General features: G+C 36.5%; 1 pseudogene; it reads right to left on the reverse strand.

The window, feature by feature from the left end:
* Positions 1-411: 411 nt before the first annotated feature.
* Positions 412-14,329, reverse strand: LOC126586114 (putative polyol transporter 2; annotated as a pseudogene).
* Between the last annotated feature and the right edge of the window lie 8,809 nt (positions 14,330-23,138).

Here is a 23,138-nt window from a genome sequence, read left to right on the forward strand (position 1 = left end):
GCCAGGTAGCAAACTTTTAGACCAAATTTTGCAAACCAAATGATGTATCATCAATAGGAGTTAAGCATGTTAATCAACACTTAAGTAATAATCCAACCATAAACACTGTATCATTTGGTTTACAAAATTTGGTTTGAAAATTTGGTTCCTTGGCATTATTCTTCTTAAAAGTTCAGAATTTAATATAATGGCTGGAGCGATTGCTCGAGATCTTTATGTCTCACTAAAGATGAAAGCCAAAAGTTTTCAAAATTTTCAATTTCACTATGTACCAAACAAGTTTTTGGGTTTTAATGAAAATTATTCTTATAGATGTAAGTACAGTTGCATATAACTGAAATATATGAAATAAAGGAATTGATCATCATCATAAAGTGCATTAAGCATTGATTAAGCTTGGGCCTTCTATTCCTAATGGATTGGAGCCTTGTTGTCGTCACCAAAACCATGATCAGCTTGCTTAGTCTTGTTAAGCATGGCATTGGCTTCTCTCCACTTATGGTATTTACCAAACAAGACCTCCATATCTTCAAGGGATCGACCTTGCGTTTCTGGATACAACGTATAAAAGAAGACCCAACTAAGCACTGCGATTCCCGCGTAAAGAAAGAAGGCCCCACCAATCGTGATGGCTTTATATACAATGAAATAAAAGTCATCGAGATGACCCCACTCGTCACCCTGTTTACGACCACCCCCATACTGCACCCTTGTGCGCGCAACTGCAACAGAAAGATCTCAAACCTGTAAACCCACGTGATGGGTCCCAACCCAATGGAGAAAAAAACGATGATGAATAGTACCATGACGATGCACAACCCGACGGCCCACGGGACCTTGCTGTGGGATTGATCAACGACCGTAAGACCCACATCGAGCAGCGTAAAAGAAACTACCATTCCACCCACATTGCTCAAAAGCAAAATACAACGTTCGAACCGATCAACTTGAAATGTTGCCACCAAAATTGCAATGGTTTTAACAAATCCAACAGCCACGGTTGCAAGTAGCTTGTCATTGTAAGAAGTGATTCCTGCCTTCTCGAAGATCCTAGGGCTGTACAAAACCACAGAGTCTGTGCTCGACAATTGTTGAAAGAAGTGGATACTAAGGGCTGCTATTAAAATGTGGCGAACGGCCGGCGTGGGGCGGATGAGCAATTCCTTCCATATACCTTCACCGTGGATGCGTTTAGAAACCTTAATGACCTCATCCTTTAAGTTTATGGGTATTCCTACAGCTTCTTTAATCTCGTCTAGTTTGAGCAACAATTCCTCTTTAGAAGATGATGTTTTATTTAGTACTCACTTGGCGTCTTCGTGCCTCCCTTGCATGACGAGCCAGCGTGGTGACTCGGGCATGGCTAAAATGCCGAGGGCTAGAAAAGCTGAGGGAATTGCGTCGATGCCGAGCATGATCCTCCAGTTCAAGTGGATTGGGAGCTTGGCAAAGGCAAAGTTGGATACGTACCCCAGTAATATACCAACGTTAACAAACCCCTACATATTTTTAAAATGATCAATTAATTAATGAATTTATCTCATTGAATGTTGGTTGTACACGTCACTATCTAATGTGGCAAGTGATGTGTACATGTCATGTTAATTAATGAATTTCTCTCATTGAATGTTGGTTGTATACGTCACTTGCCACATGAGATGATACAGTAATGTGCTATGAATATCTGGTTTCCCTAGCATTATTTTTTGGGTTGTGCTATTCACACACTTTTTTTACCATCTCACACATTCTCTCAATTTTTGGTCGTCGGATCAGTAGACAAAAATTAACTAGAGTCTGTGGGAGGTAAAAATGCGTGTGTGAATAGCACTCCCCTACTTTGTACGAGGAAATTGTTAGTATATCACATTTTTTTACCATATTTTTATACCTTCGGATGTGGCAAGTGATGGTTTAAATGCCACATCAATTAATGAATTTATCTTATTGAATGTTCATTGTATGCACCACGTGTCACATGAGATGATGCAGAAATGTGATATAAATATATGGTCTCGCAAGCATAACTTTTTTCAGATACTTAGATGCTTATATTTACGTAAACATATTGTTGGAAATTTAAGTAGTTTGAGTAGAAATTTCTTTGTCCCACATTGACTATTCCCAAAAGATTTCATCACTTTATATGGCTTTGTCCTTTATAGAAAGTGATTGGAGTAATAGGCCCTGGAGAATAAAATTGGGCTCACCCTTGGGGTTGGGCTTTGTTGTGCACTAATTAATTGATAATTAATATATAATTATTATATATATTATATATATTATATATATTATTAAATTATTTAATTATTTATTTTTAATTAATTTTTATTTGAACAGACTTATCTTTTCAGATGAAGTCTGAAGTCAATAAAAACGCAGAGAGCACTGCACCCTATGTGAGGAGATATCTCCCAACAGTCACATCCAATTCTTATACCTGTTGCGAACAGGCATAATCCCTCTATATATACATCCGTCTGAATGGCATTTAGAACACAGAAAACATAAATCTCCTTCTATAATCCATAGCATTCTTACTGAAAGTACCACAAAGAAATTCGCTAGAAGTTAAGTTTTCTGGTGCTGGAATCTTAACTTGATCGTTGAATCCTAGTGAAACAGACGTCCGGAGAACTATAAGCATTGAGTAGGGGTGAAATTTTCGTTTCAATGACATTGTGGTACGCAAGCCTCGATCTTCAATATTTTTGTTTAAATTAGTTTATTATTCATACATTGTTTATTTGTTAGCATATATAAATTTATCATAGATTGTTGACACATATCCAACAATCTTGAAACAGAAAATTTATGGATCAACAATATGTAAATGTGAATGGCGCTGTGCCAAAATACTCTGAAAAGCCTGAGAAGTTCAAAGGGCTGGACTTCAAGAGATTGCAACAGAAAATGTTGTTCTTCCTGACAACAATGAATCTCACTTATGTTGTCAAGGAAGAAGCTCCGAAGTCTAATGAGAATCCAATGACGAAAGAAACTGTCATGGCAATTGAAGCTTGGAATCATTCTGAGTTTTGTTGCAAGAATTATATTCTTAATAGTTTGGATGACAATCTCTACGACATTTATTCTCTATGCAAGACAACAAAGGAGTTGTGGGAATCCCTGGAGAAAAAGTATAAGATTGATGATGCTGGTTCAAAGAAATTTGTTATCGATAAGTTTCTCAAATATACAATGATGGATTCAAAATCTGTTGTCTTTCAGGTCGAAGAAATCTAGAAATTGATCTATGAACTGCACTCCGAGGGATGTGAGATTAATGAGCATTTCCAAGTTGGGACGATAATTGAAAAATTACCAATTTCGTGGACTGACTTCAAAATTTATCTCAAGCACAAGCGTCGTGAGATGAATATGGAGGATTTGATCTTGAGGCTATGAGTGGAAGAACACAGAAAGGCAGACCGTTCTGGAGGGTTTTCTGCCATTGAAGCCATGCAAATTATGTTGAGGGATGAAACTCCAAGGCCAAGCCGAAGAAAAATAAGGCTTCGAAAACCAAGCAGTTTGTACAATTTACCCTTGCTCCCAAAGGCAAGAATCTGAAGAAGATTAAGGGTGCATGCTATGTGTGTGGCAAATCTGGTCACAAAGCACAAGATTGTTATCATCACAAGGATGGAAATCATGCCAACGGAAACAACAACAACCATGCTAACATGGCAACCACCAATGAAGAATTAGCTGCTGTTGTGTCCGAGGTCAACATGGTCTCAAATGTGAGTGAATGGCTGTTGGATATTGATGCTACTAAGCACATCTGTGCTGACAGAAATCTATTCACTGAATACCATCCTGCTGCCCATAGAGAAAAGCTGTATATGGGCAATTCTGTCTCATCTGTGATGGAGGGCAAAGGCAAAGTGGTACTCAAATTCACATCTGGAAAGAGTCTGACCTTGTTGAATGTGATGCATGATCGTGAAATAAGGAGGAACTTGGTTTCTGGACCTATTCTGATTGCTAAGGGCCTTAAACTTGTAATGGAATCCAACAAATTTGTACTTACCAAGGGTAGGATGTTTGTTGGAAAGGGTTGTGTGGCTGATGGCCTCATAAAACTCAATGTAATTGCCATTGATGATGCTAATAAAATAAATGCTTCTACTTATATTATTGAATCTTCTAATATTTGGCATGCTAGATTAGGACATGTTAATTTTTGTTCCATGCAAAGAATGGTTAAATTAGAATTATTACCTAAATTCAAAATTGATTTTAATCATAAGTGTGAAACATTTACTGAATCGAAATTTGCTAGGCAAACGAGAAAGTCAATTCTGGAAAGATCAAATGAATTACTTGGACGAAGCTTTGAATATGTTTATTTGATGATTGCAGTAAGTATTGCTATGTCTATTTGATTCATAGCAAGGACGAAGCTTTGAATAAGTTTAAGACATATAAAGCCGAAGTAGAAAATCAACTTGAGAGAAAAATCAAAGCACTTAGATCCGATAGAGGAAGAGAGTATGAGTCTACTGCCTTCTCAGATTTTTGTGCACAACATGGAATTATACATCAAACAACGGCTCCATACATACCACAACAAAATGGTGTTGCCGAAAGAAAAAAATAGAACATTCAAAGATATGATTAATTCCATGTTAAATAGTTTAGGGTTTCCACACAATTTGTGGGGTGAAGCTTTACTTACTGCAAATACCATATTGAATAAGGTTCCTCTAAAGAAGATTGACAAGTCACCTTATGAACTATGGAAAGGACATAAACCCACTTATAAAACCCTCAAAGAGTGGGGTTGCTTAGCTAAGGTGCAAGTTCCATTACCAAAAAGAACGAAACTAGGACCTAAAACTATTGATTGCGTATTCATTGGATATGCAAATAATAGTGCTACTTATAGGTTCCTTGTTGTAAAATCTTTGATTTCTGACATACATGTCAACACTATATTAGAATCAGCGGATGCATAATTCTTTGAGGATATATTTCCATACAAAGAAAAGGAATCTAGTTCTAATACAAAGAGGGTTCATGATCATAGTCATGATGAAACCTCTTCTTCTGGTGTCCAAGGAAATGATGTGGAACCAAGAAGAGGAAAAAGAATCAAAGTTTCTGATAGGAGCATATTTATGCGAATTAATTGGCTTGTTCTTGTGCGTTTACGTTGTGTTTCTTTAGTTATTTTAGTGTTTAAAGCCATTTTCATTTGTTTGTAGGTCTTAATAACAACCTTGGCAAGAAAAGTGCATTTTGGTGCATGTTGGATCAATATTGGGCTCAAATGGATTGCATGCATGAGGATGGACGTTTTGGGCATATGTGTGTGCAAGTGTGTGTGTGTAATTGCAAGGATAAACAATGACAACTCATACACATGCAAAGAAGCCCACATGCAAAGTGAAAGACTCTAAGTACAAAGTATGCAAGAAGATGCATTTTGGAGGCCTTTGGAGCATGTTTCGGGCTTGGAATGGATAGCAAATGCATGGGCCAAGTGGATGGACGAATTTGAGAACTAAAGAGGCCAAGAATATGAAGAATTATGGTCCAAAAGATGAAGAAAACAGCCCAAAAATCTGTCACCCCAACTTGCATTCCTTGCCATGCAAACCACATAGAATTCCCTTTGGATTCCATGCCATGCTTGATCACTCTTGTCCCCTACATAATTTCTAATTTCATGCTTCAATTCATTTAATTATTACACTCAATTGTTTGATACCTCTTATTCCCTTCACTCATTAGATTTTAGACAACATTTACATCCATTACATGCACCAATTGATGCTCCATCATTCACATTTGGAATCCCATGCCTTGTGTACCACATGTTGCTGCACCTTTGACCCATTTATTGACATTTTCACCTCCCTTTCCATCTCTATGCAATGTACACAATCATTCATGCTCCCTAGCTTCAAGACCACTCCATTTTACCCTTCACACTTTGCATCATCACTTCATTTTCACCCTTGGACCATTGCACACCACACACACAAATTGCCATGCATTTCATCCTTAACCTAACCTGATTTTCTAAGGTTTTTGGGGCCTATAAATACATGTTTACACCCCTTGGCCAAAGAACAATCCCCCATATTCATCATTTTATCACAGAAATTCGTCCATACACACCCTAGGAAGCAAAACACCCCAAAAACACCATTCTAGTGCCTAGAAAACATAACAGCCACTCCACCTTCTTCCACCCTCTTTGCCTAGTTCTCCACCACCTTCCAACCATCAAACACTCTTCCAAACTCACCCTAAACCCCTCCATATCATTCCCCATCCATTCTACACCATAAATCCACCCAAAAATCTGTCCACAAGCTTCATGCCGCAACAAGGAGGAAGGGAGATCCATTGATGCACTTGCTTTCCAAGTTGGAGCATTTTAGGTGTTTTCTTTCCTTTGATTTTAATGTCTAATTTTATGTATCTTTGTATTGCAAGAATGAGGAACTAAACCCCCTTAGTTGGGGGGTGATTCGAAACCATGTACATGCTTGCAATATGATTTGATTACATTCAGTTGTTATTTCATAAGTTGCGGATTCAATTTGTTCATCTACTTGATTGATAACTTATTTGTGTATGTTGATTGAGAGTGCACGCTTAGTTTTCATGCATGAATATGATGCTAGATTATGAGGGAGTTTCGCCTAATAGTTACAATCTTATAATCACAAGTAGTGAAGGTCGCTTGAAAACGATCGCGTTGAATGAATTCTTGGCACTAGTTTCATGCTCATCATAGTAACGAATGCCTCGTCAACACTTATAGTTCTCATTGTGCTTCATGATTCTTGATTGTATCTTTATTGTGCTCATCACGTAAGGAACCTTTGAGGAATGCTTTGAATTGTTGTATGCGCTTTTCCATCCAATTCATTAACTTAAGGAGAACTTGAAGGTTAATTTAAGCGTATCTAATTAACTTGGGGTGTTGAGTTTCATAATTTATTGAAAGAACAACTGAAAATCATTTTGTTTGCAAGTGTGTCATGTGTGGAGAAGAACCTCCTAACTAGCCTTTTATCCATCCTTTTCATCCAAAAACGTTTTACAATCTGTTTTGTTTTAAAGTTTCTGTTTTGTTTTCAATTTTCGTCCAAAACAAATCCCCCTTTATTTTGAAGTCTTAGATTAGTTAGAAAGTGTTTTGATTTGTGTTTCTAAGTGTTTTGATTCAAGTTTTCATCCAACTTCGTCCAAGTTCTTGTTAGGTTCTCAAAACTGCCCAGAAAGTGGTTTTTAGGCAGTTTTGAGTCATTAGGTTGCTGTTTTGAGTTTTATGTTTGTTTAAGTATTTTAAAGTATAGTTTTGCATTCTTTGAGTCTAGTTTAGTGTTTTAAATTTTGTTTTTATGTTTTTAAGTCAGTTTTCAAGTGTTTAGCAATCCCTCCTAATCCCCGACCTAGAACGATCCCTACTTACATACTTTACTACATTTGATAAAAAGAGGGTTTAATTTTGTGTGTTAACTTATTTTTCACATCAGTTTCTAAAAACTTTGGACCAGATTTCATTGCTTTCTTGTCTGACAATGAACCTAGAACTTTTAAAGAAGCAATGTCTTGTTCTGAGGCTTCTTTATGGAAGGAAGCAATTAAAAGTGAAATGGAATCCATTATGGAAAATAACACATGGAATTGGTTGATTTACCTCCCGGTAGTAAACCAATTGGTCATACATGGATTTTCAAGAAGAAACTTAAGGCGGATGAGACCATTGATAAGTTCAAGGCACGTTTAGTAGCCAAAGGTTATCGCCAAAAAGAAGGGTTGGATTATTTCGAGACCTATTCTCTAGTTTCTCGCATAACATCAATTAGGACGTTAATAGCAATTGCGGCTGTATACAACTTTGATACACATCAAATGGATGTAAAAACATCATTTTTTAAATGGAGAACTAGATGAAGAAATATACATGGAACAACCTGAAGGGTTCGTGCGGGAAGTGATAAAGATGTAATAAACAAAACAAAGAAAATTTTGAATTCAAGTTTTGACATGAAAGACTTAGGTCAAGCCAATGTTATTTTAGGAATTCAAATTAAGAGAAATTGTGAAGGGTATGTCCTTACACAATCCCATTATGCAGGAAAAATATTGCGAAGGGCTTTTTAATCTTGAAGAACGGTTGTGCGGATTTCTTCAAAGGCTTTTGGGCTTGATCTTGAAGAATGATTGTGCGGATTTGTTGATGTTGTTGATCCCAAGGGCCATTGGGGCTTGATCTTAGGATGAATGGTTAATGAACAATGAACACTTTCTTTAAGGGCCGTCGAGGCTTGATCTTGAATTGGTGGAAGTTCTTCAATGGCCGTTGGGGCTTGATCTTGAAGGAGGATTTGACGAAGAATGAAGAGGGCTTTCTTGATCCTTCGGGATTTGTTTGAGAGCTTTAGGGTTTCAAAGCTTCAAGGATTTTGGATGTGTGAGGAGTATTCTCTTCCATTTTTTTTGGGAGTAGAGAAATGTATTTGTCAATTTTAGGATGATTGATACCTTGATGGAGAAACCTATTTATAGGCTTTGAGAATGAATTACCACCACAAAATTTTCCCACTTAAGCACCATTACCTAATTTTCCCATTTAATGCAATATTCAAAATTGAAATGGTCTAACATATGGCCTAATTTCCCACTTAATACCATTTTAAACTTGAAGTGGTCTAACTTATGGCCTACTTTTCCCACATTATACAATTTTAAACTTGAAATGTGCTTGCTTTGTCATTGCCCAAATGAGAAAAACTTGTTTTGATCCGTAATGGATTGAAATGCGCTTACCTTGTCATTGCCCAAAATGAGAAGAAAAACTTGTTTTTATCCATAATGGATTGAAGTGTGCTTGCCTTGTCATTGCCCAAAAATGAGAAGAAAAACTTGTTTAATCCTCCAAGGGTATTTCTTCCAATTTGTTGAGTCACATGCCATGTGTACAATTGTGTGACATATGGCATATCCCATGTATGATGTGACACGTCAAAACTTTAATGCGTTGGTAAGATTTATTTACCGAAATTTCGTTGTCTACAGTCACCTATATAGGAGTAAATAGGGCTGCATTTATGGGAATTGACATGGCTAAATTCTCTAAAGCTTCTACGAAATCTGGGATCTGTTCAGGGCCGAAATGAACACAAGCATATGAATTGATATGTGGCACACATGATATGTGTGTAGCATACTGTTTCGATTTACTACTGCGATGAACAGTTCAAGATCTTTCACATCTACTGTGGTACTAAGTAAACCCGATATGTTTTCACTAGGGTAAGTTCAAGTCTAAAAGACACTTCATCTGTTGGTTTGTTACTTTTATTGATGATTGTACTCGGTTAACTTAGGTGTTCTTGATGAAGAATAAGAGTGATGTTCCGTTACTTCTTCAAGAATTTTGTACAATGGTGTCTACTCAGTTTCAGTCCAAAGTTAAGGTCTTCAGGTCTGATAACGGAGGAGAATATGTGAATCACATTTTGGCATGTTTTTTTCGTGATCATGGTATTATTCACCAGACAACTACTCTGTTTACACCATAACAAAATGGTGTGTCTGAACAGAAGAATCGTCAAATAATGGAGGTTCCTCGCTCCTTGATGTTGGATAAATGTGTTCCTAATCATTTGTGGGGTCGTGCTATTTTGGTTGCTATGTATTTGATTAATCGTGTTCCAAGTAGGGTTCTTGATTTTCAGACACCGTTTGATGTGCTACAAAAAAATGTTTCTTTTGTTTTTGTATCAAAGTTTCCTCCGAAAGTGTTTGGGTGTATTGCGTATGTGCACGTCTACTCTCATCAGCAGAGTAAACTTGATGTTTGTGGTCTCCAGTGTGTCTTTATTGGGTATGCTAACAATCAAAAGGGCTATAAGTGTTATCATCCTCCGACTCAAAAAACTTATATTACCATGGATGTCAACTTCCAAGAGGAAGCTTTGTATTTTGTGAAGCCTTCTTCCGACTCTCCACTTCAGGGGGAGAAGGGGAGTGAAGTGCAGATTCGAATAGATGGTATTGATGATGTGTTACAGGCAGAGTTGGGAACAGAACCTATTATGTTGTGTGATACTAATCAGTCGGCTATAGATAGTGATCGGTCACTTGTCATTCCCGGAACTATTTCTACTGATGACAGATTAGATGTGCCCAGCAAGTTGCCTGTTAATATGTCTGACGAATTACCTTCTGATGATCGGTTGCCTACTGCTGATATGTCTAACGAGTTGCCTGATGATGGTTCGTCTAGTGATGATTCTTCTAACAGTTTGGTACAAGATGGTGGCATACATGAGGTAAATTCTGACCATTCTTCTACTTATCAGTTGCCTCCACGAGCTAATCGTGGAAAATCTAAAGTACAATATGAACCTAATATGCATGCCAAAGTCAAATATCCTATCAACAATTATGTGTCGACTCATCGTTTGTCCAAACCATATACATCTTATATATGACAGCTATCTAGTGTATCAATTCCAACAAAATTGCACGATGCTTTGTCTGACCCTAAGTGGGTTAATGCCATGAAAGTTGAGATGGAAGCTTTGGAAAAGAATTCTACTTGGGATTTGGTTCCTTTACTAAACGGGAAGAAAACTGTTGGATGTAGATAGGTGTTTACTATTAAGCACAAAGCAGATGGTTCTATTGATTGGTATAAAGCCATATTAGTTACTAAGGGTTATACTCAAACCTATGGGGTGGACTATCAGGAGACCTTTGCTCCTGTTGCCAAACTTAATACTGTGCGTGTTCTTCTGTCCTTAGTAGCAAACCAGGATTGGCCTCTGTTGCAGTTTGATGTTAAGAATGCTTTCCTTCATGATGATCTTAATGAGGAAGTGTATATAGATCTCCCACCTGGTATTGGAACATCTCCTGGAAAAGGTGTTGTATGTAGGTTACGAAAGGCCTTGTATGGTTTGAAACAATCTCCTAGAGCGTGATTTGGGAGGTTTACAAGTTCAATGAAGAAGTTTGGGTATATCCAGAGTCATTCAAATCATACTTTGTTTCTAAAGCGACAAAATGGTAAGCTAACTGCATTGATTATTTATGTTGATGACATGATAGTGACTGGTGATGATTAGAAGGAGATACAACACCTTCAAAAGTACCTAGCTACTGAGTTTGAGATGAAAGAATTGGGTGAATTGAAGTATTTTCTTGGAATCGAGGTTGCACGATCCAAGCATGGTATTTTTCTGTCTCAACAGAAGTATGTTCTTGCTTTGTTAGCTGAAATAGGTATGTTAGATTGCAAACTTGTTGATACTCTGATTGAGCAGAATCATCGTCTAGGCTTATTTCCAGATCAAGTTCCTACTCATAAGGAACGGTATCAAAGGCTTGTGGGGAGATTAATTTTGTCTCACACTCGCCCTAACATTGCTTATGCAGTTAGTGTAGTAAGTCAGTTTATTCACTCACCTAGTGAAGCTCATATAGATGCAGTAACCCGTATTTTGAGGTACTTGAAGATGGCTCCTAGCAGAGGCTTGGTTTTCTCTAAGAATGGTCATTTGAATGTCGAAGGGTATACAGATGTAGATTAGGCAGGTTCTATCACTGATCGGCGATCTACATCTGGATACTTTACGTTTATGGATGGTAATTTAGTTACTTGGAGAAGCAAGAAACAAAAAGTGGTGGCTAGGTCAAGTGCAGAAGCTGAGTTTCGTGGTATGTCTCATGGTGTATATGAGTTGTTGTGGTTGAAAAAATAGTTAAGAGATCTTGGGTTTAAACCCAAATGTGCTATAAAACTTCATTATGATAACAAGGCTGCTATTGAGATTGCTCATAATCCAATGCAACATGATCGAACAAAACATGTGGAGATTGATCGACATTTCATTAAGGAAAAATTGGATGCTGGAATTATTATGTTTCCGTTTGTGGGATTTGAAGATCAACTTCCTGATGCTCTTACTAAGGCTGTGTCTAATAGTGTGTTTTCCAACTCGCTTGACAAGTTGGACATGCGTGACATCTATACGCCAACTTGAAGGGGAGTGTTGCGAGTTATATATTAGTTAAAGTGTAAATAGTAGTTTATTGTCCCACATTGGTGAAGTACATATGTAATACCAATTGTAACTCCTATATATACTCCACTTTGGAGATTAATGAATACATAAGAAATTCCCAAATATTGTCATATATATTTTTGGTATTTACCATATTTAGTTTAATATCGGTATTTACCATGTTTAGTTTAATATATCATGCCTATTCTCTCTCAGTTTTAGGCAGCCTAGTCATACATTTGCATTCAAATGTGGGGTAATTGTTGGAAGTTTGCATGAAATTTCAACTCAAATGTGGGGTATTGTTGGAAATTTAAGTAGTTTGAGTAGAAATTTCTTTGTCTCACATTGGCCATTCCCAAAATATATCATCACTTTATAAGGCTTTGTCCTTTATAGAAAGTGATTGGAGTAAGAGGCATTGGAGAATAAAACTGGGCTCACCCTTGGGGTTGGGCTTTGGGGTACACTAATTAATTGATAATTAATATATATATATATATATATATATATATAATTAATTATCAAAAGATGGGCCTTGGGCTCTGAAAATTAAATTAATTTCTATGTGAACAGACCCATTTTTTCAGATGAAGTCTGAAGTCAATAAAAATGCAGAGAGCACTGCACCCCATCTGAAGAGATGTCTCCCAATAGTCACATCCCATTCTTATACCTGTTGCGAACAGGCATAATCCCTCTATATATACATCTGTCTGCATGGCATTTAGAACACAGAAAACATAAATCTCCTTCTATAATCCATAGCATTATTACTGGGGGCAAAATTTCTATTTCAAGGACATTGCGGTACGTAAGCCTCGATCTTCAATATTTCTGTTTAAATTAGTTTATTGTTCATACACTGTTTACTTGTTAGCATATATAAATTTATCACAGATTGTTGACATATAACCAACACATATTACCTTGGCTAATAACAAAAATAGTTATTGTATTATATGATAATATAATGTGGTAATGAAACAAACCTCAGGGAAAGATGTGAGGAAGCCACGAAATGAGGCCGGAGAGATCTCGACGGTGTAGATAGGAGCTATCATAAGAGCATAGCCAACTCCAACTCCGGCAATGAATCTACCGAACATGAGGAAGGCGTAGTTCGGGGCAAAACCCATGAGGAGAGCTCCAATAAAGAAGATTGTTCCGGCAAGTACTATGGTGTACTGGCGTCCAATCCAGTCAGAGGTTTTACCGGCCAAGGCGGAGCCAATGAGAGAGTATATGTTCAAGGTACCTCTAAGAACTTTGACTTGAACATCGTTGATATTGAAGTTTTCTTTGATGAAGAGAGACGCTCCGCTCATTACACCAATATCTGTAAATAAATTTGAAATAAGCATGTGTCGCAGGAGTGGAGAATATTTTTAATCAAATAAGAACAGGAGTGGAGAATGAGTGTATCATTAGAGAACCACAACCACTAACAATATCCATCAGTTTTAAGGAACAATTACCATAACCCAGTAAGATAGACGTCATTGAAGCCAAAACGGCACAGGCAATAGTGAACTTCTTTGTCTTGGGTTCCTTTGGGGGAGCAAAGTCTGCAATACTATTCTGGGGTTGGCCGGAGACGACATTATTTTCTGCTCTCTGGTCAGCCATCTCCATCTCTATAGAGCTAGATAAATGAATAGAGAGAGAGAGAAAGAGAGAGAGAAACAGATAACTTATCAGAGAAAAATGAAGAGATCACTTAACACAGAGAGAGAGAATTAGATATGAGGAATGAGCTATTAATCAAGTATCATTTATACAAATTATATCCATTTGTCCGAAATGTTGTTGTTCGTGGAAACAAACACTGTCATCCAGTACTGTCATCAATCAATGAACCGATTTGAATTATCTTAATTCTAGAACACAATTTAGTTAATTAGTTCTTATATAACAAAGCAACAAAATAAAAAAATAGAAATATGGTTCCATATTTAGTGTCATTTGAGGCACGCAACTATATATGCCCAAAAACTGTAGGATATTGTTCCATATATGTTACAAGCTCACCCGCCATCAGAAAATTGGGGTTGCCCTACGAAACCTTGCCCTCCGGAAATTACTAGTTTGTAGCGCGAATTTGGTCGACATTCACTTCTACATTTTACAGCTTTCGCGATGAAGGACAGTTGGTCTCAGAAAGTAATATTTTGTTGCATAAGATATTAGGCGAAGAAATCTTCGTCGCACAAAGGTCATGAAAAAAAAAATTACGAGACAAAATGATGAAATTTGTCTCGCAACAAATGACTGTGCGTTGAAAAAATGATTTGTCGCATTAAATGTAACATAGCAAAGAGCTTAATTTGTCGTGTGAAATACAACGAGGCAAAAGTCTGTTGTCATATTGTACTCATGGGGATGAAAAAGTTGCATTAGTAAACAATCGCACGACGAAACATTTCGTCTAGTAAACATTCATATGCATATTACTGTTACGAAAGGTTTTGTTGCATAAAGTTTAATATAAATATTTTTTTTCTTTTGGGTTATGAAAACATTTTTTAAATTAAAACAACAATTTCACTTTTTTTTAAATTAAATTGTCACAATAATTTATAAAAAAAAAGTTAATTACATTTTTTTATAATTAAATTGTGACAATAATTAATAAATTTGCTTTATTTATAATATGAAGAAAAATGTATGTACAATTTCAAAAGTTTTAAAAGTAAGGGAAACAGAAATTCTATAATAAAAAGGTTTGACAAGTCTGCTGCGTTGATGGTGGCAGGCTGCTGAAAAGGCTTAGAGGTCGATTGATCGAGGTGTTAGCTATGTTCCTGGTAGAGGGGCTCGGAGGTGGACGGGGCAACACCTAGTGGGACAGGCTGAGGGCTTGTACGATCAGCGACATCTAACTCTAGGTGTACATGAGTTCACTCCTTAGGTTGCCCACTTCTTAGGTCAATGTTGTGACTTCGACCTTTAAACGTGTTGATGAGAAGGCCCAGTGTCTTGCTTCCGGGCATTCTCCATCTCCTGGCTAAACGTCTTCGATCTCCGATCAAGGGTTTGATCCAAGGTCTTTGTCAGGATCTGAAACCTTGCATCCTCGAGCAGATCTACGCCCTCAATCCTAGTGTCCAGGGGAAGCTGGGGGGTAGTCTCCTTAAGAACAGACTGGCTTTTCTCTACCATCGCTGCCTGTGTCAAAAAGAAAGGAAATATTAAAAATATTTAATTTAGTTTTTAAAATAGTTGGAAGTGTAAGAGAGTAACAAGAATTTAGCTATACTGACATGTAGCTGCTCGGTCAACTCATCCCCGGGTTGAACATAGATGTCCTTGAAGACGTCTATCTCAGGGAGTTTTGAATCATCCTGGAACATAAAAAGTTAAGAAAAATGTTAGTGTGCAAAAAAGAAATAAATATTAGCCACATATAAAAATTGGAATATGAAAAGCTTTATCACATGCCGTCGAGCTTCCATCCTATTTAAGAAGGGCCCCGATCTCGACTGGTCGAGTCTTATTGTCTCGGTTGATCCTGTTGGCCTTTGCCTCTTCCTTTCCCACACAAAATGAACGTATTAGTTGTAATATTTGAAGAGAATATAAAAAAAAAATTAACATAAGAATTTAGACAAATAATAGTTAATTAAGAAATAAAAGTTAATTAAGACATAATAAAAGACGTATCATAGAGGACTCATCCTAAACATGGTAACAGAGTCACGCCCAGTCCTCTAGGCGTTCCTTCAACTCCAGCGGGACACCCTTTAGAGGATCGACCTCCGGATCATTAAACAACTCAAATCATTTCTGGAGTTCACTCTTACACTGCTTGTAGCAGTCAGTGATGAGCCTCTTTAGGTGGGCGGCCATAGACTCATTAATGTTGTCGAAATTGTAGTATATCTATAATTTAAGAAATATAAACATAGTATTAAATATTACATGATTTATTAGTATAGTATATGTATATATATAACAAATATAAAATAGTTGGATACTTACCGACAAACAATCTTTAACCCCTACCTTTTGACGCTCCGACATGACCCGCCAAGATTTCCACTGTATAGGGCAAAAGGTTCAAACGACGTTACCAATGTCGTGGACCAAAGTGCTATGCCACTAGTCTTATCTGATCATGATACAATCGTTGATTACCTGGGTGACATTCTCTGTCTTCAACTATTGGCAAGGACATTACGTATCTTTCTTAGCTGGAAAAAAAAATGAAAGTTAGTCAAACATACTCCAAAATTCTACCAAAATTTCGGCAAAACCTCCCCTATAATTATAGTGTGTCCCAAACCCTACAAACAATAATAACCAATAGTTCATATCCACATTCCTAAATGCACAGTAACGTGACATTGTTTACTGCTCCATCAGATTAGATTTTGACGTGAGACAATTCTTGCAGCATCTTTCTATAGTTCTTCAAGTGCACGATGTAGATATAAAATACATATCAAGCACTCGAAGAATGTAAAAAATTATGATTGAAATTCCCATGACCAAAACTTAATCCATGAACCGTAAACTACGCCCCCTAACTGTGCATTCCAAACTGTCCAAATAATGGGACAATTCAAGAATCAATTGGACCACAGTCATATGCTTTCATAGCCATGTGCGAAATCCAACTAATCCTCGAACGATAAACTAAGTTTATTCTTAAAAAACGCGCACGAAGTTAATTACTATTAACTTTGTACAAAACAAAACAATTTTGTTCGTGTCGTACACAATAGTTTATATACAAACAATTTAACACACAATAATTTAAAAATAAATTACATAATTTAAAATTTAAAAACCAAAGAACATGCCTCTAATTTCGTTTTTCACCAATCGATAATCGTACACAACAACTCTATAGAAAACAAATTTAATCGCGTTAGTACAAATTAACAATGAAATTTTCAAATACAAAACAAAACGCATACCAAATAGAGTAGGATAGATCGATTTAGGGAGAGATGATGAAGATTGAGTTGATGGAAGTATTAGTGGATGGATTTGGTAGTAATGGAAGGAGAAAGGCTGAATTTTTGTTGTGGCAGAGGCAGTTGTTGCATAATTTGCAGTTTCTACCTTTACAGCTAAGCAATCTAATTATAAACACGAACTCTTTGTGCGACGAAACCTCTGTCGCACAAAACATATACCGTCGAAAATTGCCATCAAATCTACCTGCATTTTTTTGCCACTTTGCGCAACAAATATTTCTATGCAATGATAGGTTCGTCGCCTAAATGCTGAAGTGACAAAGGACATTGAATTTAAATATTTATTTCAAAATTTGAAGCTTATGTAAACAAAGAGTTTATTGTCTAATTGATTTAGTAATAAAAAACTTAAATCAAATTAAGTTAACCAAATAAATCAAATTAACCAACTAATCAGTTAAACTGAAAATTTAATTGAAATACATATTAAATAAATAATTAAAAACATTGTCCTCAAATACATAAATATAAACATATGTTATTCGTCCACAACACTTAATTAACACTTCTACTCCACTAGTCCGTCAGGATTTCACTGTAATTCTACGTGTCGCTAGACGTTAAGCCACCACTGCCGGTAATGCTTAGTTGTGAGAGCAGCGGAATTGGCCATCTCTCACCAACATAAAAACAAGACCTTAGGATATTTTTTTTTGGGGGGGGGGGGGAGGGGGGGTTGGGGATAAAGAAAATGGGAGGAAATTTAGGGTTGTGGGAAAACCAATGTGAGAAAAAAGTTAAAGTGAAACTGTGCTTTTAAATAACTTGTATGACCTTGCGCGACGAAAATTTGACCTCGCAACATGGTCCAAAAAACCATGCGCGACAAAACCTTTGTCTCATAAATTACATAGTAAATACGACGAGTTCAATGTGCACTGACCATTTTAGAGCCCTTTACCTGATAAAATATCTCGCGTAATGTTTATGCGGTAAATTCTTCGTTATACGGCTATTTGGTGCTAAGAAACTCCTTCCCGCATTTACTTGAAGGCCTTTGCACGATGAAGGTTTTTACTCGTTGAGAAAAGGTACCTCGTGCGGCAAAATCCTTCGTCGCGTATTTTTTTCCACATTTGACTAACAGATTACTGTTTTCGTCACTCAAATGTACTTTAGGAGACAAAAGTTTTCCACATTTGACTGTCATAGGGCAAGATTTTGGCGCCAACAAAAAATTTGGCTTGCAAGTCATTGTGGCTTGTGGGATGAAACAGTGATTAATGGTTTTAGTTAGTTTTAAGAAGGGACCACACCGATGTGTTAAAAAATGAGCAGAAACACATTTGCTTGGCGATTGAGTGAAGGTGCCCGTCGAGGATTTTCGTCGGGCAAACACTACTTCACCAATTAGGTCTGTGCATTCTTCTTTATTCCCATTTCCTTTCCCTGCTCCCCTCTGCGGCTGCTATTTCTCCCTGCATCTCTCTCTCTCTTATACATAAACACCCTACACTCTCCTCCATCTCTTCCTCTCCCAATTGATTGAAGATTAGTTTATTTCTATTCGTTGATTAATTTTTTTCTTCAAATGTATGATTAATTAATTTAGTAGCTATTAAAAAGGAATCATGCAAGGAGCCTAACGAGGAAGGACGCTCTACTTACCATTTGATGTATATTATATTATAATATAATATAATATATTATATTATATTTTGTTCTTGAGTAGTCTTTGAGGAGACTTAAATCTAGTCAAACTTGAATGATATCTTAAGACTATTGGTGATTCATTTTCACCAAATGGTCATCATACATATCGTATTGCTAGCTACAACCGTTGGTTTATTGCAGGTACTAATATTTCCAGTAAAATCTAGATTCGTTAATAAATGCTAGTCATCGATCAAGTAAATGCCATTTCACCTGCTTGTTATACACTTGAATTACTTTGATAGTGTGAATGGAATTTACATTCTTTGATAAGACGAGTGATGTGATATAAACTTGATTAATGTTATGGTAATGTTATATGTATATAGTTTTTGACTATATATAATTTCAAAACAAGGGTTATAATATTCAAATGATTTTAACTAGATAAACTTGATCCACTCACACTTTATTTTGTCGACCCCTCAGGACATAGTGAGAACCAGGATGACCCAGGAAGTGAAGAGTAGGATTGGTAGTGAGATCTTCACCTTCGTATATTGGTGATGAGTCCCTTACTGCGGTTTATTCTAGTATATAATAATTGCATGATTGTACTCTTGATTATGTATGACACTACATTGTTTTGTATTAACTGTTGTGTGAGGCTACTATCAGCTTTGGTGTAATGCGATAAGGATGAGATTTCATCCTCGAACATGTGTCCCCAAGTGGGGAGGTTGATGAGGTTTGCTTGGTAGACTGTTTTGATTATTAATAAAGAAGAGTTTGGTTCAAATTCATTCACATCATAATTATCTTACGATGGTTTTCATCACTAAGTCGGCTTGTGATGTCATCTTATGATGGGTTCATGTGGTCAATTTAGTGGTGGTCAGCAGATTACGGCCTTGTAACTTGTGTAATTGGGGTCAAAGTGTGTCACTGAATATTCATGCCTAGCACGTCTTAACACAAAGGGTAATGCTAGGGAGACCAAATTTGGAGGCTAAATTTATAAACTAAATGATGTGTCACCAATAAGAATAAGCACGTTTATCAATGTGAAAGTAATAAACCAATCATCAACTTTCATGTCCTTTAATTTTCAAAACTTTGTCCATAAATTTAGTATTCCTGGCCTTACTCCAACACAAATAAGGTGATGTAGAGCAAGTGTGGCCGTCGAGCTTCATACATGGAGCAACCTGCTCTGATACCTTATAAAAATATGATTCCTTGATTTGTGCGATACAATGTGTATAATATATATATATATCCAAATGGGGTGGAAACTAGTGATAATAATAACGATGAGGACAATTATACCAAGGGCAATGATGCTTAGGGTTGAATGAACTATGGAATGAATTGTTAATTGAATTACGTGGAACTTGTGAAGGATTTATTTTGAAAAACATGTTCATTTGAATAACATCTATAGCATGCAATTAACAAATTAAAGGCGGAATCATGCTTGTATGCATTCAAAAACAAAACATTACCCATGAAATTCAAAGCCTAGTAGATTGGTGAACCAATAATCAACTCAAAACAAAGTGAGTTGAAATTAATACCTTTGTAGATTCCTCTTTGCATAAGCAAAGGCTAATCACCCAAAGAGATAGGGCCTTCATTCCTTGCTTCTTAGATCCATGGATTTGGATGGAAGAATAGGTTCTCCAAGTTCCCAAAATTGAGAACCTCTAAGTCTCTTCACCAAGGTTTGATTGTAGAAGAAATGAGTGACCTTGGAGTAGTAGGATTGCTAGATGTACCCTCCAAGGTGTTGGCCTCTTTAGAGAGAAAATGGAGAGACAATTCTCACCCATTTTCACCCAAAATAAACCCTTAATCACATTAATGAATATTTGGCTATAAAGTCCTTTATATAGTCACTTCTTTAAGTGACCTAAACAACCAAAACCCTAATTCATCACCATATGGCCGGCCACCTAAGGAATTTTGGGCTTTTGGGCTTTAATGAATCTTTATTCATTAATTTGTCATACAACTTAAGTTAATGGGCTTGACGTTCGAAGCCCATTGGGCCTTAAGGTCCAAAACTATCCCGAGGTCTTTAACGAACTTATTCGTTTGATTAATTAACATATTAATTAATCCTTGCCATAAATAAATGATTAAACCATTTAATCATTCTTACTCATTTCCGTTTAATCTTCAATCTCCACCTTTTATGGTGTGCGATCCATTAGGTTCCTTTTAGCGAGGCAGTGGGCGATTAAAACAATTTTACATCGATTGTGAATTGAAACAATTTTCAATTCTCCCTTTAGTGGTTATACACGTATAGGGCTTCCACAAACCATGGTTGACGCCTAGCAGCATGTCATGGTTACCCAAGCTAATCAGAAGAGGTTAGAGAACCTATTCAGTTCGGGATTACAAATGCAATACGGTCCTTCTCTAATCTAATACTCTTGACCACATTGTTTGGTATGATAGTTTATTTACTCATGTCTACTATCCAATGTGAATCGTTTGCTTATATGATTTCCTTGAATGTGATTTGGAACGCATTCCCCAATCTCATTCATACTCTGGCCAGAGATTCCAAATCATATCATAGAGTATTCTCCCTCAACTGTTTGAAGGTTAGAGATCCCTTGTTGCGCATTTACTTGTCTCCATAGCTAAGTGGCTTAACCCCAACGATGCCGTGACACCCCTAGGGGGTGAATTAGACATAATCAAAGATTAAGGACTTAACCACAAGACAACTGTGATGCCTCAGGTCAAAGGACTACTTTGCATTATCCCAACTATGAGTTCTCATGTGACATGGAATATAAGAACTCTTCGTTGATCACGTTCAGTGAACTCATTCTCTTATTGAGCACCTACGTACTTGTCTTGATGTCACACACACCAATGACTCGAGACTAGTCACTCTCCCTGAGAGAAGACACAGTACGTACTGATCTTAACGGACTGTCAATGCCTAATTGGTAATCCTATGATCAGGAACATTTAGGATGTGTCTACGAAAGAATGGTCTCATTAATCTAACTTCATTAGATTGCATTCTCCCAATCACATATTCCTTGGACTTTATCGTTTAAGCATATAACATTTATATGAGACGGCTCAAACAATAATCTTTGCCCTTTATATGTTAAACTAGATTAGTTTAACATTTGAAATGTCCGTAAAGTATCATCATATGATTGGTTTTAGGGCACATTTCCAACAATCTCCCACTTGCACTAGAGCCAATCAGCTAGGTCATCTTGATGATACCTCTTCTGTAGTCATTTCATAAATGGCTGAATAGTAGGCCTTAGACAGTGGATATCTATATGTGTTATCCACAGAAGCAACCTTGAGAATAACGACGTCACCATTATACATGATTCTCAATCATGTGGTTCAGTCTCTCATTTGTGTTCGGATCTTGATGAGACCTTGATTCCCGGGCTTGAGCTATCGCCCCATTAGTGTCATACACTTTCTGGTTGGAATCGAATAGAGAGTTCATAAATGAACTTTCCCATCCAAACAACATTGTTGTAAACTTCTATATGGCAATATATCTTGCATTCATAATGGAACACACTAAAGTCATTACTTTAATGTTTCCATCCAAATATCTCTTTAGTCATAATAAAGAGATATTTGTTTATCTCTTCATTCATAATGAAGAAACATCCAATGATGAATTAGATTCATAATCTAATACATTTACGCTTCCATTACGTTACTCTGATTCTTCCTCGATCTTTGAAGAATTTATCCTTTAGTATTTCTTAAATACTTAAGGACTCACTTGACAGTTGCCATGGTTCTGATCCTGGGCTTGCACTGATATCATCTTGTACCGTTCTAGGTACAACTCATATCAATGTTTTTCATACAATATGAAATACATAAATCACCTTTCTGTGTATGCATAAAGGATTCAATTTACGCATTATTTCTTTGGGAGTCAAAGGGTACACTCCCTTTGAGAAGGGCAACTTGCTAGTCTCACTAGAATCGTCCTTCTTATTGAAGTTTATCATTATATGAGAAACTTCCTAGCATCCATTGTCTATTATTAGGGATTGATATAATCCAATTATATCATGAAATATATCATTATAGATTTCCATCCCATGTATATAGACTATATCTCCCATATACATTCTATCTTCATATAATGTATTAAAGTCATAACTTTAACGAAGAAGCATTCTTTTCATTTCCAAAATTAATATATCATATATATTTAAATTTTAGGAACATGATTAACTCCCACTAATCTTTTGTAAAACTCGTAAACAAAAGATTCATTTACATCTTGATGAGAAATCAAACGATTTGATCCTTTTTCCTCATAAAATGCAAATAGCTCCCACTAACTTGCTAAGATCCATGATGGATGGATCTCTACAACTTACATGTCTTGTGATTTATAGTTTTGGACATATATTATCAAGACTATCTTAATAATGGTTTCGGAAACCCATATTATGTCAAAACATTGAATCACCATTTTAGTTGTAGCTAGCAATCT

This window comes from Malus sylvestris, chromosome 10 (assembly GCF_916048215.2).
Source record: "Malus sylvestris chromosome 10, drMalSylv7.2, whole genome shotgun sequence".
Classification (NCBI taxonomy): Eukaryota; Viridiplantae; Streptophyta; class Magnoliopsida; order Rosales; family Rosaceae; genus Malus; species Malus sylvestris.